The sequence below is a fragment of the Chrysochloris asiatica genome, unplaced genomic scaffold (genome assembly GCF_000296735.1).
Source record: "Chrysochloris asiatica unplaced genomic scaffold, ChrAsi1.0 scaffold00011, whole genome shotgun sequence".
Taxonomy (NCBI): Eukaryota; Metazoa; Chordata; class Mammalia; order Afrosoricida; family Chrysochloridae; genus Chrysochloris; species Chrysochloris asiatica.
Window position 1 is genome coordinate 36048838 of NW_006408529.1, and position 15437 is coordinate 36064274.

A 15437-nucleotide genomic window follows, 5' to 3' on the forward strand; every position below is an offset into this window, starting at 1 on the left:
GGGTCAAAGGAGATTGCGATAAGACTCTTATGGTTCAATAGTGAATAATTGCTATCAAGACTGACTGTGAATGTTGCAAATGTAAAGGTAGATGTTTTGTAACAAAAAGAGGGCTGATCTTGCAGTCCAGGAGCATCAAGGGAGAAAGAACAGAGTGAGGGATCCTTTACAGAGAAGCAGTGATGCCCAAGATGGAGGCAGAGATGATGACGTGGAGAGATGTAGCAGCTGAGGACTCTGGACTCAGGGAGGGAGAGGGACTGTGTGCTGGCAGTCAAGGCGCAGGCTTGAGGGGTGTACCCTTTGGTTGTCTGATGATTCATGGAGGGGATTGTAATCATTGCAATGAAATGAAATGCGATAGGATGAATGTAAAGCTGATTTTCTCCCATGAAAACTATTACTCAATTCACAATAAAAACTTTAAAAAGAGAGAGTGACTCAAGATAAAACTAATCCTGTAGATTGTATCTGACCTCATTAACATAATAGAAGTGAGGATTTACAACACAAAGGATAATTACATCAGCTTCTTGCTGATATCATCAGACTCTATCCTGGTCATTGCATAACTGCCACACCACTGAGAATTATGGTGCAACCAAGTTGACACCTATTCTGGGAGATCACAATTCTATCAATGCACCACCCCATCCTGATCCCGTGGCCCCCTAACAGGTCTCCCTGCTTCTACCCTTTTCCCCCATATAGTCACTGCACATCAGCTAGAATTATCCTTTTTAAACTCAGGTCAGAACATGTTATTTCTCATTCAAAAATGTCTTCCACTTCACTCCATGTAAATCTGTAATCCTTACCAGGGCCTGCTAGGATCTATGCAATCTGACCCCCTCCTGCCTCTTCTACCTCATCTCTCAACAATGTAATCTTCCCCTTGCCCATGCTTTCTTGTTGCTCCTAGACCAAACAGGCATGCTCCCTCCTCAAAGAGGGCTTTGCTTTTCCCCTAAAGCCACCCACACACTCTCCTCCATGTCCTTCTTTGTCTACCATGTCTGCTTTGTTAAATTGCCAGTGAGTCTGCCCGAACTCACAGTCACACAAGCACAATAGAATGAAAGGTGCCTGGTCCTACTTCATCCCCATGATTGATTGCAAATCAGCTGTTGTGACTCATAAAATTTTCATTGGCTAATTTTTGAAGTAAATTGGCAGTCTTTCTTCCTAGTTTGTCTTCATCTAGAAACTCTACAAAAACCTGTTCCACATTATAGCAGCATGCAAGCCATTGCAAAGGTATAGGCTGGGAAATAAACCCAGATCTACCACATGGGAGGCAAGATTTCTACCACTGAGCCATCAATGCCTCATAGTTTCCGTGACATGTCATATTATAAGAGAGGGTTGCCTTTAACACCCTATATAAAATATTCCACAGTCCTTACCACCTTTGTGGTTGTTGTGAACCATCAAGTCAATTCTGACTCATGTGACCACAGAACTGCCCCAGACTTTAGTAGTCATGAACACACACTGTCAATTCTTTGCTACCACAGATCCACAGGACAGGACTTGGGTCAACCTAGACCATGAATCTGTCCTTCCTGTGGTTCTCCTACTCAAGAAAGAATAAGTAACTTGCCCAAGGTCACAGAGATAGCTGTTGACAGAACTGGAAATATGAACCAAATCTGATTGTCCCAGTGTTATCTCCCTCTAATCTGCATTTGTGGAGAATGAGTTGCTGTTTTTTTTTTAAAAAAATAAAGCTTATTTTATTTCTGATCAAACTCCTTTATGTTCAAGCTTATTTTCATGCAAGTTTATGGAATTGCACGAAAAATTTCATGCAAGTTTATGGTACCATTGCTACTCTCTTCTATAGGGTCACTATGAGTAGAAATAATTCAATTGCTGTAGGTCTTTGGTTTTAAATGACATTAATGTTTGGGAGTATTTCATTACATTTGTGACTGATCCTGATCTTGCTCTAGACTGATGGTCCTCAAATTGGGCTGAACTTCTAAATCACTTGTGACATTTAAAGTTTCCAAGGCTGTCAATCTTTACAGAAGCAGACTGCCACATCTTTCTGCTTTCTCAATTAGTAACCATTTGCACCACCCAGGGACCTATATGCAAACAAGTGGCTACAGTAGCTGATCTATAATCCTCTTTCCAGTCAAATGCCTATTCAACTCAGAACAGTGATTTCAGTCCTAGGTGCCAAATGTTAAAGAGTCATAGATAAACTGCAATTTGTTCAAGAGAAAATGAACAACAAAAAATGTGATAGAAAGGACTGGATTTGTTAAACTGGGTGCTCCCTGAATTTGTGATTCTCTGAATGGCACAAGAAAGCAACCTTTTGGAGTATGGACGGTTAAAGGTGTGTGAGTACAGTCATCTTAAACCAATCCAACCCCACTGCCATCGAGTTAATTCTGACTCATATCAACTCTATAGGACAGAGTAGAACTTGCTCCTTAGGGTTTCCACACTGGCTGAAACACAGAGTTTTGATTAGGGAATTTGTTGTTATTGTTAAGGACCGTCGAGTCTGTTCCAACTCATAGCAACCCTGTATAGGGCTTTTGAGGAAGGGCTGGTGGCCTTGAATGGCTGACCTTAAGCGAGGCTTGAGAAAACGTGGTTTAGGTTTGGTAGATAAGGAACTCGCAGAGATTTTTGAACAGAGTGAAAATGTGCTCAGAGCTAAAGTTAATCATCCTTCAGTGGACTGATTGGTACAGAGGAGAGATTAGATACAAAGCAAACTGCCAAGACACAATTAGAATGACCCAGGTATCAAACAGAAGCCTCTAAACTACAAGAGTTAAGATTGGAGCAAAAAATGGGGATGTGATCAAAGAGAAAGGAGCTCTAATGTCATAGTGGGTTAAGCATTGAACTGCTAACCAAAAAGTCAGCAGTTCAAATCCACCAGCTGCTTTCTGGAAGAAAAGATGAGGCAGTTGGCTTCCATAAACCCTTAGAAAACCTACAGAGCAATTCTATTCTGGCCTGTAAAGTCATAGTGAGTCAGAATCCACTCAACTGCAGTGGGTTTGGTTTGTTGGAATAAAAGAGAAATTGCTGAATTAGAATTCAGAGGACTCAGCAACTGAGAGAATGAGGAAGAGAACCAGGAAGGGCGACAAATCAGACTCAGACTGCCATTTCAAGTCAAGATCCACAAAAGTTTGGTACGGTTATCATCAAAAATAAAACATTGAGAAGAAGAATTGAGAGGAAGCTGGAGCTAGACAGAGACAGGTAAATGCTGTTGTTAAGTGCCATCGAGGCATTGTCGACTCATAGCAACCCTGTATAGGGTTTCTGAGGAGCAGCTAGTGGGCTTTAACTGCCGATATTACTCAAAGCTCAAACTCACCTTGCGGTCCAGTGCATTATCCTGAAGCACCACACCAAGACTCCAAGACAGATGAATAAAGAGAATTTATTCCATTTTGGCCATTATGATACTGAAATCCTGGTGGCACCCAGCTAGAAATGTCTAGAAGATGGTGAGAAAAGTAGACATATTCTCCCTTGAAGTGGATGAAGTTGAATTGTTGTAGCTAAGTGATGTCAAGTCAGTTCTGACCCATAGTGGCCCTGTATAGGGTATCCAAGGAGCAACTGGTGAGCTTGAACCACCGACCTTGTGGTTCAAACTGACCTTGCAGTCCAGCGCACTAACCCACAGCACCATACCAAGACTTCTGATGAAGTTGAATAAAAGCCACTAAGTTAAGTAACCAGGTAACCGTTTGTGACCTTGGAAAGAACCGCAGTAATGAGATAAGAAGTGAAGGTTGAATGCAAGGGTTAGTTAAGAAGCTAGTCAGGAGGAGGAAGTGAAAAAACAGACAAATTAATAACACTATGTTGTTGTTGTTGTTGTTGTTAAGTGTCATCAAGTTGGTTCTGACTCATAGCAACCCTGTACAGTGTTTATGAGAAGCAGCTAGTGAGTTCAAACAGCTGACCTTGCAATTCAAACCAACCTTGCTATACGGTGCTTATCCTACAGCACCACACCAGGACTCCAATAACAATATAGCCCTTTTTATTATGAAAGTTAATATCAATTTCGTCTAAGAAGTGTTCAGGAAAACATAAAGAAAACACAAAACTCCCATCCCCAGAAATGTTTTCTACAGACATCTTTCTATGCCTATATTAGAAAGGTTTATATTTTTAAGTAGAATCATACCATATATCATGATCTTCTGATTGTTTCATTTAAATTGTACCTGGAAATTTTTTTATGTGATAGTCTTCAAAATGCTGTTTTTCATTTTTGAGTAATATTCCAACTTCTGCCTAAACTAAAATTTATGTAAACAGCTAGAACAATCAAGGTTGTTTCAAATCATTTACCTTTAGAAAGATTTTTAAAAAAATAGGAAGCTTACTCCAGAAAATGACAGGTGGAAGAAAAACTCATTATTGTTGGTTTTGGTTTGTTTTTAATGTAGGAGCAATCTGAATTTGTTTAAAGGTAGATTTAAGAAAAATTAGAACACAACATTAAAAGAATAAGGTTCTCGAGAAGGCCTGAGCTCATGGGAAGGTGATGTTCTTGAGTCCACAGACTACAGCCCCTAGAAACCAACACAATCCTGGTCCAAATACCACATAAAACACAACTGTTCCCTGGTGGTACAAACAGTTAACACACTCCACTGCTAACCAAGAAGTTGAAGGTGCCCAAAAGTTGGAAATACCTTATGACCCAGCATCCCTCTATTTGGTATATGTCCACAAGAAATATGAGTCAGGAGTCAAGTAGATGTAAGCTCACCAATGCTTATTGCAGCGCCATTCACAATAGCAAACAGGTGGAGACAGGCTAAGTGCCCACCAATGGAAGAATGGGTAAACCAACTGTGAGACACACACACTGTGGAATACTATGCAACATTGAAGAATAAGATGACTCTTCAAAACATTTCATACACTGAGTGAAATTGGTCAATCACAAAAGAATATATATTGTCTCATACCATTATTGTAAAAACTTTAGGTAAGGTTTTCATACTAAAAGAAGCATTCTTTGACAGTTACCAGGGGTGAGAGGGAACAAGAGTAACTCACTGGTTAGAGGGTAAACACACATTATCTTTGGTGACAGGGAGAGTAATAAATATATAAGAAGAGGAAGGGCAATACACAAGAAGAGGGAAGGTGGCAGAAGAATGATGAAGATATGTAAAGACACAGGAAGGTATGCATGGGTTAAAGCAGATACAGGTAAATAGTAATATATACACAAACTTGGAACACCAGTGCTGTGTGTGTAGATACATGGATTAATACATAGACTGAATAGATAAAAGAGAAATTGTTGTTGTTATGTGCCGTGGAGTCGGTTCCAACTCATAGCGACCCTGTACAGGGTTTCCGAGGCTGTAAATCTTTACGGGAGCAGAAGGGAAAAATAGTGGGATATATATTATTAGTGTAGTGGTTACGAATTGGCCTGCGAACCTTAAGGTCAGCAGTTTGAAACTACCAGGCGCTCCATGGGAGAAAGATGAGGCTTTCTGCTCCCATAAAGATTTACAGCCTTGGAAACCCTGTACAGGGTCGCTATGGGTCAGTTCTGACTCCACGGTACATAACCACTATCACTATATATATATATATATATATGTGTGCTATATATGTACATATATATATACACACATATACACAGATATACACTTACATAGCCCATAAATATGAGTTTGAAAGAGGATCTTTGTACAAGAGCATTTACCTTTCCTGCAAACACAACTGTGAATGTTGATGGAGCATACAGTAGGCAAAATAATGAACAGTTCCTAGATATTATCAAACATTTTAAGGCAATGAGTTGATGGGCCAGGGGCTCAGAACCATAATCTCAGGGAACACCATGCTCAATTGGCATAACATAGTCCACAAAGGCAATGTTCTATATTCTGCTTGGGTGAATATCATCTGAGATCTTGAAAGCTCATGCGGAGCCATCTAAGGTGCAACCACTGGTTTCTCCATGTGCAGAAGAAAGAAGAATGATAAGAATTGAAGAGGCTTGGAATCAATTAGTCCAACAGACTAATGGAACATGTGAACATCAGTTTCCGTGACTCTGAGACCAGAAGAGCTAGATGGCTCCTGGCTACCACTACCAACTGCTTTGAAAGGGATCACATAAAAGGGTCCCAGATAGACTGGAAGAAAATGTGTAACAAAACTCAAAATCATTTTTAAAAAACCAAAGACCAGGTTTACTTGTCAGAAAGAGACCAGAGGAACCTGAGACTATGGCCTCCATCACCCTTCAGTTTTAGAAAGGAACTCACACTCATGGCCCAATTTTCAGACAAGCAGTGGATACATTTATGTCGGAGGACAACATTGGCAAGGTTTGCTCACCATGGAGTGCTCAATCATTCAAAATCAAAAGGGCAACATTTTCCTAAGGGCAAAATTCAGAAGGGATAGGAAGAGGGGTAGAATGCAAGTGGGAACCACAAGAAAGAAGCGAGAAAACTGTTGTTACATGGAGAGGATTATAATCAAACAAAGTGTATTTGTTGAATGTAAAGCTGATGGTCTTGTCTGTAAACCTTCACTCAATTCACAATAAAATTTCCTTTTTTATGTTGGAGGTTTGAGACAATCCAAAAGTGCTATGGACAGTTTTTTCAGAAAAGCTTCTGAAAACTCAGCCATTGAAAACCCTATGGGAAAACTTCAACAATTTAGCAACAAAACACAATCCAATCTTAAAGTAGGCAAAGGACTGGAATAGACATTTCACATTCAAATGACCACCCAACACATGAAAAGATGGTCATCATCATTAGCCATCAGAGAGATGCGAATCAAAGCCACAACGAGATACTATTATATTCCCACTCAGATGGCTAAGATAAAAATAAACAAAAAATAATAAATGTTGGCAAGGATGTTGGAAATTTGGAACCACTGCTGGTAGAAATGCAAAATAGTACAACTATTGTGGAGAAATGTGGCAGTTCCTCAAAAAGTTAAGATTATAGCTATCATTTCATTGTTAAGTTCCATTGAGTCAGCTCCGACCCATAGCAACCCTGTATAGGATTTCCAAGGAGCAGCTGGTGAGCTTGAACCACCGACCTTACAGTTCAAGTGACCTTGCAGTCTGACACATTAGCCCACAGCACCACAACAGGACTCCTTGAAGGCATTAAGTTGAGTGAAATAAGTCAATCATAAACTATCAAATATTGTATGACCTCATTTATATAAAAAGACAAGAAAAGGCAAATGTGTAGAGAACTAAATGTATTAGTGGTTACCAGGGGCAGAAGAGCAGGCAGAAAGGGAGCTAATGGTGATGGGAAAATTGCACTGATGAGAGAGAGAAGAGGATGGACTTGCGGGTTTGAAATTCAGGGTAATGTGTAACTGTTAGCCTAAAGACACTGACCTTACCAATGAGAGCTAAAGTTAAGAATGAAGCAGCCAACAGGGGGAGGCATGTGAGAACTCCCAGACTTGCAGACAGTACACATTGGACCTAGTGTAGATGGCTTGTTGACCAGAAGAAGATAGAGAAGTATGATGCAGGGAGCAAGAATAAATTGCTACAACCTGATCAGCTGGACCCTTGATTATGGATGAAGGTGTTCAAAATTCCAACCGAATATGGAAGGATTCTCCATCTCAAGGATCAAGCATGTCTCCTCAGTACACTGGGTTGATAGGGACAGGCAACTTAGACTTCGGCTACCAAAATTGGGGGCCTATAAAGGCATGAAATGGCTAGCTCCTTTACAGGCTTTCAGGAGGGTGCTTAGTGTCAGAATGAGCGGAGTAAGACAGAAACTCATCTGAAGCATTTCCACTTGTCCAGAGAGGTCTGGTGATGAGGGAGATAAGATTTCGTGATATAATTGCTAGTAACTGTTTTCAGTTCTAATGGTGATTGGCAGAACTGTAAATGTAAAAGAGGTGCAACTAAAAGGAGGAGCAGTTAATCTGTCATCTCAGAAACAAGGGACTTTAAGACCATCTAGAGAGAAGAATATGAGGGGAGCGAGAGATCCTGACCACAAAAGCGATGACAACAGAGATGGTGGCGGAAGCAATTGCAGAGAGACAGAACAACCTTCGACTTTAGATCCATGGACTGAGAAAAGCAGTGTGTCTGCAGATGGCTTGAAAAATGTGCCCTTTGGACATTTACACAACTCTATATGTACAAAGTGGTATGTGTACACCAAAAAAGAAAAAAGGTAATACAGGTAAATACTGTTGGTTGAGGGTGTACTGTAATCATTACAATGATTTGTAAAAATGGTGATCTGCCCTGTAAGCCTTCACACACTCATTACACAATAAAAGCTTTAAAACAAAAAAGATAGGAAATATTGCATTGATTAAGGGTAGGATCCCAAGCGAGTTTTTCAATTGCTGCCAATCAGTTGTACAGCTGTAAAAAGTTGAACTGGTAAAAACTGTGTGAAAGACATATATATATGTTCTCAAAGAAAAAAGAGAGAAAGTAGCTGCTGAGTCTGCTTATGTGCAACCAAACACCTCACAGGATTTGGTTCCTTTGTTTAGAGGTTTAAGGGCATGGTTTCATGGGACATCTCAGTTAATTGGCTTAATACTGTGTTTAATGTTTCTGTTCTACCTCATAGTTTGCATTTCTACTGATGAGACCATCACGCCAGTGAAAAATGAAACACATATTAGGCCATGTGCATTGATGTTCCTGCCAGTTGTCCTGAGACAATGCTAAGGAAAAATGGGGGGAATGGTAGATCTGTAAGGGAGCCACGCGTGCCCTCTAGTGTTCAATTGAGACCTTAACTCCATCACAATTTAACATCTGAATTAACACAATATAAAGTTATTCATTACTGGTGTGCACATTGGATATTTATCTCAGAGCATCTTAATTTTTTTATTTCATTAGTGTATTCAAAATAGGCCTAATATCTCAGTTTTATTGTGTTATTTTTATCAATATAGGCTACATACAGAAAGAATATGTTCTTTTAACAAATTATTGAGGATGAATAAAAGATTTTTCTTATTCTTGGCAGCAATTTCCATGCTTAGAAATCGTTGAGGAGATTTACTATTTTCCATCTATTAAGCTAACCTGAGAAAATGCCTTGATGGCAACATCCAATGTTATCACAGTTGCAGAAAAACTGATAAAAATGTATTTTCCAAGCATCATTGTATATTATTAGAAAGCAACATGACAACATAGGCTTTCACTCTTATATTATTCACTTAAAATGAACTTAAAGTGATTTTAAAGTCACAAAGATAAGAATTGTGAAGATGGTGTAGGCAACAGCACTTAACTACAACAAATGTTTGCACATAAGTCAGAAATAAATCTGAAATGCTTTAAGTTAATATAGTTATTAATAATTGTTCCTATGGTTCAGGACTTTTAATGACAACTTAGCTTGTTGTTGTTGTTGTGTGTTGTCAATTCTGACTCATAGCAACTCCATAGGGCAAAGTGGAATAAATTACCTATAGTTCCCTTATAGAATATTTACAGGAGCTGATCAACACATCTTTTTTCCTCGACATTACTAATGGATTCAAACAACTGACTTTCAGTTTGCAGTCCAGCACTTAACCATTGGGTTCCTTGCTGTTAGTAAGTTCCAACTTACCTTTCTGTTGTTAAATGCCATCAAGTCAGTTCCAACCCATAGCAACCCAGTATAGCATTTCTGAGGAGCAGCTGGTGATTTTGGATTTCCATCCTTTCCATTCAAATCGACCTTACGATCGAGTGCTTATCCTACAGTGCCACATCCTAACAACTTACCTTAGAGTTTAAGAAGACTGAACTCAAGCAGACTGTGCTCTGTCCTGACTCTTTTCCCTGCCCACCACTGGCAGTCTCTACAATATATTGGGTGACCCAGAAGTGTGGTCAGAAACAAAGAAACTGTAGCTAAAATAAGATGATGGCCTATAAGGCAGCTTTGTAAGGGCCTTTGGAAGGTGTTTGTTACATCCAGCTCAGGGTTTCTGACAAAGACAAAATTTTTCAAATGATTTTCATCTCTCTCTGAAGGTTTGGTTGAAGCCTCCAGAATAGAACATATTTGAAAACACAAATCACAATCGTGCTCATATGACATGGAAAGCAATACAAGAAAAAATCAAATAAGATACAGCATAGGAAACAATTCAAAACCTACAGAAAAAGATCCAAACGATCAATAATAGACTATCAGAAATAGACAATACACTGAAAGGGCAAAGGGGTAAAATAGAAGAGATGGCAGGCAGAACCAGTGAGCTGGAAGACAAATCTCTCACTACCACTAAGATAGAAGAGCAAACACAAAAAAGGATAAAAATATCTGAAGAAGGTCTAAGATTCATGTTGGACAACATGACAAGGAATAACTTAAGAATTACCAGCATCCCACAACAAGAAGAATCACACAAGTCCACAGAGGAAATAGCTGGAGAACTGCTGGAAGAAAATTTCACTAACACCCTGAAAGGTGAAAAGATAAACATTCAAGAGGCTCAATGAACCCCAGTAAGTTTAGACCCCAAAAGAAAATCACCAAGACATATCATAATCAAGATCTCCAAAATCAAAGATAAGGAGACACTCCTGAAAGCAGCTAGGGAAAACAGAAGTGTTACATACAAAGGCAAGCAAGTCAGATTAAGCTCAGATCTCTCAGCAGAAACCATGCAAGCAAGAAGGCAATGGGGAGACATATATAAAATCCAGAAAGAAAAAAATTGCCAACCAAGAATCCTTTATCCAGCAAAGCTATCAATCAAATACAACAGTGTCATCAAAACATTCCAGGATAAACAGAAGCTAAGGGATTTTGCCAAAGCCAACCCTGCTATGAAAAACATCCTAAAAGGAGTTCTGTTGCCTGAGAACCAATAAGAACAGACAACAACCAGAGATTGACATACTTGGCAGCACCTCCCAGAACTAAATTGACAGAAGGAAGAGTTGAGCACAGAACAAAACTATAAGAACAACTCAGATAATCTGGGAGATCAAGTCTATGATCAAAACAATTACAATGTAAAAGAAGATAAACACATAGGAACAGAGATCTAGATGGTCAGAAAATTGGGTAGTTACAGGATAAAACAGACTGCACTAAACGGAGGGATGAATTAATGGACTATAAGGTAACCTAAAAGAAAATTAACACTTAACAACATAACAAGAAAATGAAAATCCGTGAAGAACATGGAAACATTAAAACTATGAGGAACTCACAAGAAAGAACACAAAAAGTGTGAACTAATCAAAGGAAGAGACACAGAACAAAGAAAGCAGCAACACCACAAACAAACAAACATAATGGCAGGAATTAATCCATACCTATCGATAATTACACTGAATGTAAATGGATTAAAGGCACTAGTTAAGAGATGGAGGGTGGCAGAATGGATAAGAAAACAAAACTTACACATGGTGAAGCAGAAAACCTGAACAGACCCATAACAAAACAAGAAATTGATCAGGTCATCAAAAAACTCCCAACCAAAAGAAGCCCAGGCCCAGATAGCTTCACTGGTGAGTTCCACCAAATATTCATGGAAGAGCTGTCACCAGTTCTACTCAAATTATTCCAGAATATAGAAGAAGATGGAAAACTTCCTAATACATTTTATGAAGCAAACATAACCCTCATACCAAAACCAGAGAAAGGCGTCACTAAGAAAGAAAATTATAGACCAATACCCCTCATGAACATAGATGCAAAAATTCTCAACAAAACCCTGGCCAACAGAATCCAGCAGCATATCAAAAAGATAATATATCATGATCAAGTGGGATTCATATCAGGGATGCAAGGATGGGTCAACATTAGAAAAATGATCAACGTTATCAACCATATAAATAAGAAAAAGGAAAAGAACCACATGATCATATTGACTGGTGCAAAAAAGGCATTTGACAAAATCCAACATCCATTTCTGATAAAAACACTCAAAAAATTGGAATTGAAGGGAAATTCCTCAACATAATTAAGAGCATATATACAAAACGAACAACCTACATTACTGTCAATGGAGAGAAACTGAAAGCCTTCCCTCTGCCAACAGGAACCAGACAAGGATGCCCTTTGTCACCACTCCTATTCAATATTGTGGTGGAAGTCTTAGCAAGAGCTATATGGCAAGATAGGGAAATTAAAGGCATCCAAATTGGCAAAGAGGAAGTAAAACTCTATTTGCAAACAATATAATCCTATATGTAGAAAGCCCCAAAGACTCAATAAAAATGCTACTAGATGTCATTGGCAGAGTCAGCAAAGTGGCAGGATGAAAGATCAACATACAAAAATCAATTGGATTCCTCTATACCAAAAATGGCAGCGCTAAAAAGGACATTAGGAAAGCAATAGCATTTACAATAGCCACCCAAAGGATGAAATATCTAGGAATAAATGTAACCAGAAAAACAAAGGACTTATACAAAGAAAACTACAAAACACTACTACAAGAAACCAAAAGAGACCTACAAATATGGAAGAATGTACCATGCTTCTGGATAGGAGACTCAACATCCAGAAAATGTCAATACTGCCCAAAGCAAACTACATATATAATACAACCCCAATCCAGATTCCAACAACATTCTTCAATTAGATGGAAAAAACAATTACAAACTTTATATGGAAAGGAAAGAGACCTAGGATAAGCAAAGCACTGCTTAAGAAGAAGAATAAGGTTGGAAACCTCTCACTCCACGACATCAAAATTTATTACACAGCTACAGTGGTCAAAACAGCTTGGTAGTGGAACAATGAGAGATACATTGATCAATGGAACAGAATCAAGAATCCAGAAATTAACTCATCTACATACAGCCAACTGATTTTTGACAAAGTACCTAAATATATTGCATGGGGAGATGATAGTCTCTTCAACAGATGGTGCTGGCAGAACTGGAAAGATATATGCAAAACATTTAAACAAAACATTCACCTCATGCCTTATAAAAAAAAAATCAACTCAACATGGACTAAAGACCTAAATGTGAATCCCAGAATTATGAAGGCCATCAATGAAAAAATTGGGACAAATGTGAGGGTACTAATTCAGGGAATACACAGACTACAAAACATTTTGAAAACTATACAAACAGAAGGAGACAAAATAGATGAGTGGGACATACTAAAAATTAAAAACTTATGTGCATCAAAAGACTTCACCAGAAGAGTAAAAAGGGAACCCACAGAATGGGAAAAAAGTATTTTGCAATGACACATCAGACAAGGGACTGATTCATTTCTAAAATACATAGGAAACTACAACACCTCTACAAGACAAATAACCCAATTAAAAAATGGGCCCAGGGCATGAACAGACACTTAACCACGGAGGAAATCCAGGCAGCCAACAAATATGAAGAAATGTTCACGACCACTAGCCATTAGAGAGATGCAAATCAAAACAACAATGAGATACCATCTCACACCAGCAATAACAGCAAAGATCAAAAAAGTAGTGGACAATAAATGGTGGGGATGTGGAGAGACTGGGACACTCCTGCCTTGCTGGTGGGGTTGCAAAATGGTCCAAGCTCTCTGGAAAGCATTATAACATTTCCTCAGAAGGTTGGAAATAGAAATACCTTATGATCCATAAATTCCTCTACTTGGTATTTACCTACAAGAGTAGCTATATGAACCATAAGATGAGTAGCTATATGTACACCAATGTTCACAGCAGCATTATTTACAATAGCAAAAAGATGGAGATAGCCTAAGTGCACATCAACAAAAGAATGGATGAACAAACTGTGGTACATGCACACAATGGAATATTATGCTACTTTGAAAAATAACAAGGAAACTGCAAGCCACTGCATAACATGGATGAACCTTGAGGACATTATGTTGAGTGAAATTAGTCGCAAAAGGAGAAATACTGCATAGGACCAATACTGTAGAAGACTAAGAAAAAGCACCCATACTGAAGGGAGGGAAGGATTCTTTGCTGGATTCTTTGCTGGGGTGAGGGGAGAGAGGAGAAGACGGATCATAGGGTAGGGAATAGACACAGGATAGTTTGGGTGCTAGGAAGGAGGGCAATACACAAGAAGGGTGAGGGAAATAGAAGAACAAAGCAGATGGGGAAACAGTTAGGCAGGTTTGCATAGGCTAAGTGGGACAGAGGTAAATAATGATGTTTGCACAACCTTGGAACAACAGGGCTCTAGGTTACAGGGATTGAGACATGATTGGAATGGGGAAAGGGGGGGAAACAATGTTAAGATGCTTGGCTGTCTTTTGAATCTTGGTTTCCCTGGCATAACATTATAAAATAGACACTTGAGGGGGAGAGAAAGGAATAGCCAGAAATATCACCATAGAGAGCTTGTAAGTCTGTCTTCTGCCTATAACTGATTGGAATACCTAAAATGGGGCTACAACGTGCCCAGTGAAGGAGGCTTCCTGCAAAGCCTCTGCATTACATAAGACCATAGGTGGAATCCTGAACTGCATCCAGTATCTTCTGAGGTGGGAAATTTCCACTTGAAAGGACAAACAGACCAGGCTGGAGCAGCTAGAAGAACAGAAGATACTTCTGGAAAGAAAGACCTACAGGAAAAATAAAAAACAATATAGGCAGACCGACTGATTACTGCAAGAACAAGCAAGTTGCTCGCCCAGGAGACATCAAGACAAGTGGTCAGGTCCCCTCAGGGCAAACCCCCTTCCAAGACTAAGACTCAATGGGAATACATGCTTTGATTGGTTACCACATTCGTCACCGATAAGGGGAAGTGAGGGAAAAACAGCAATGAAGCAGCAAGCTAAGCCCTACAACGTTCAATAGACTCCTGTGAACTTGGGTAGAGACCTAGTTGGCCAGCAGTGTGGCAAGACCTGGGGACTCTTAGGCCCAGAGTCAGTGATGTAGCCACAGAGGACTAGAGTGGAGAGTGAAGCATCCAGCAGATAAGAAGAGAGGGCATATGCATAAGAACATCCACACTTGCAGATAATATCCACTTGACCTGGCTTCAATGTCTGGATTATCAGAGCTCAACTAGAAGAAGAAAGAAGAGGAAAAAAAGAGTAATCTCATGAACTTGACCTACATCTATGGATGCAGTAGCTCAAAAGAGGGAACAAATCTTTACAGCAAGGATCATTCCCATACCCTCTATACACAGAGCAGACAGGGATGGGCAACTTGGACATTGGCTACCCAAAATTGGGGGCTACAAAGGCAAGAAGTGACTGGCTTACAAGTTTTCAAGAGGGAACCTAGATGCAGAGGGCATGGAGGAAGGTAGAACCTCCAATGAGTAGTATCCAATCTGTCTGGGTGGTGCTGATGAAAGGAGATGCGGATAGGTCTCTTGTGATACAATTGTGAATAATTGTTATCAGGACTGATTGTGAGGGTTGGAAATGTAAAGGTAGATGTTTTGTAGTAAGGTGGGGAGTGATTTACTTTGCAGT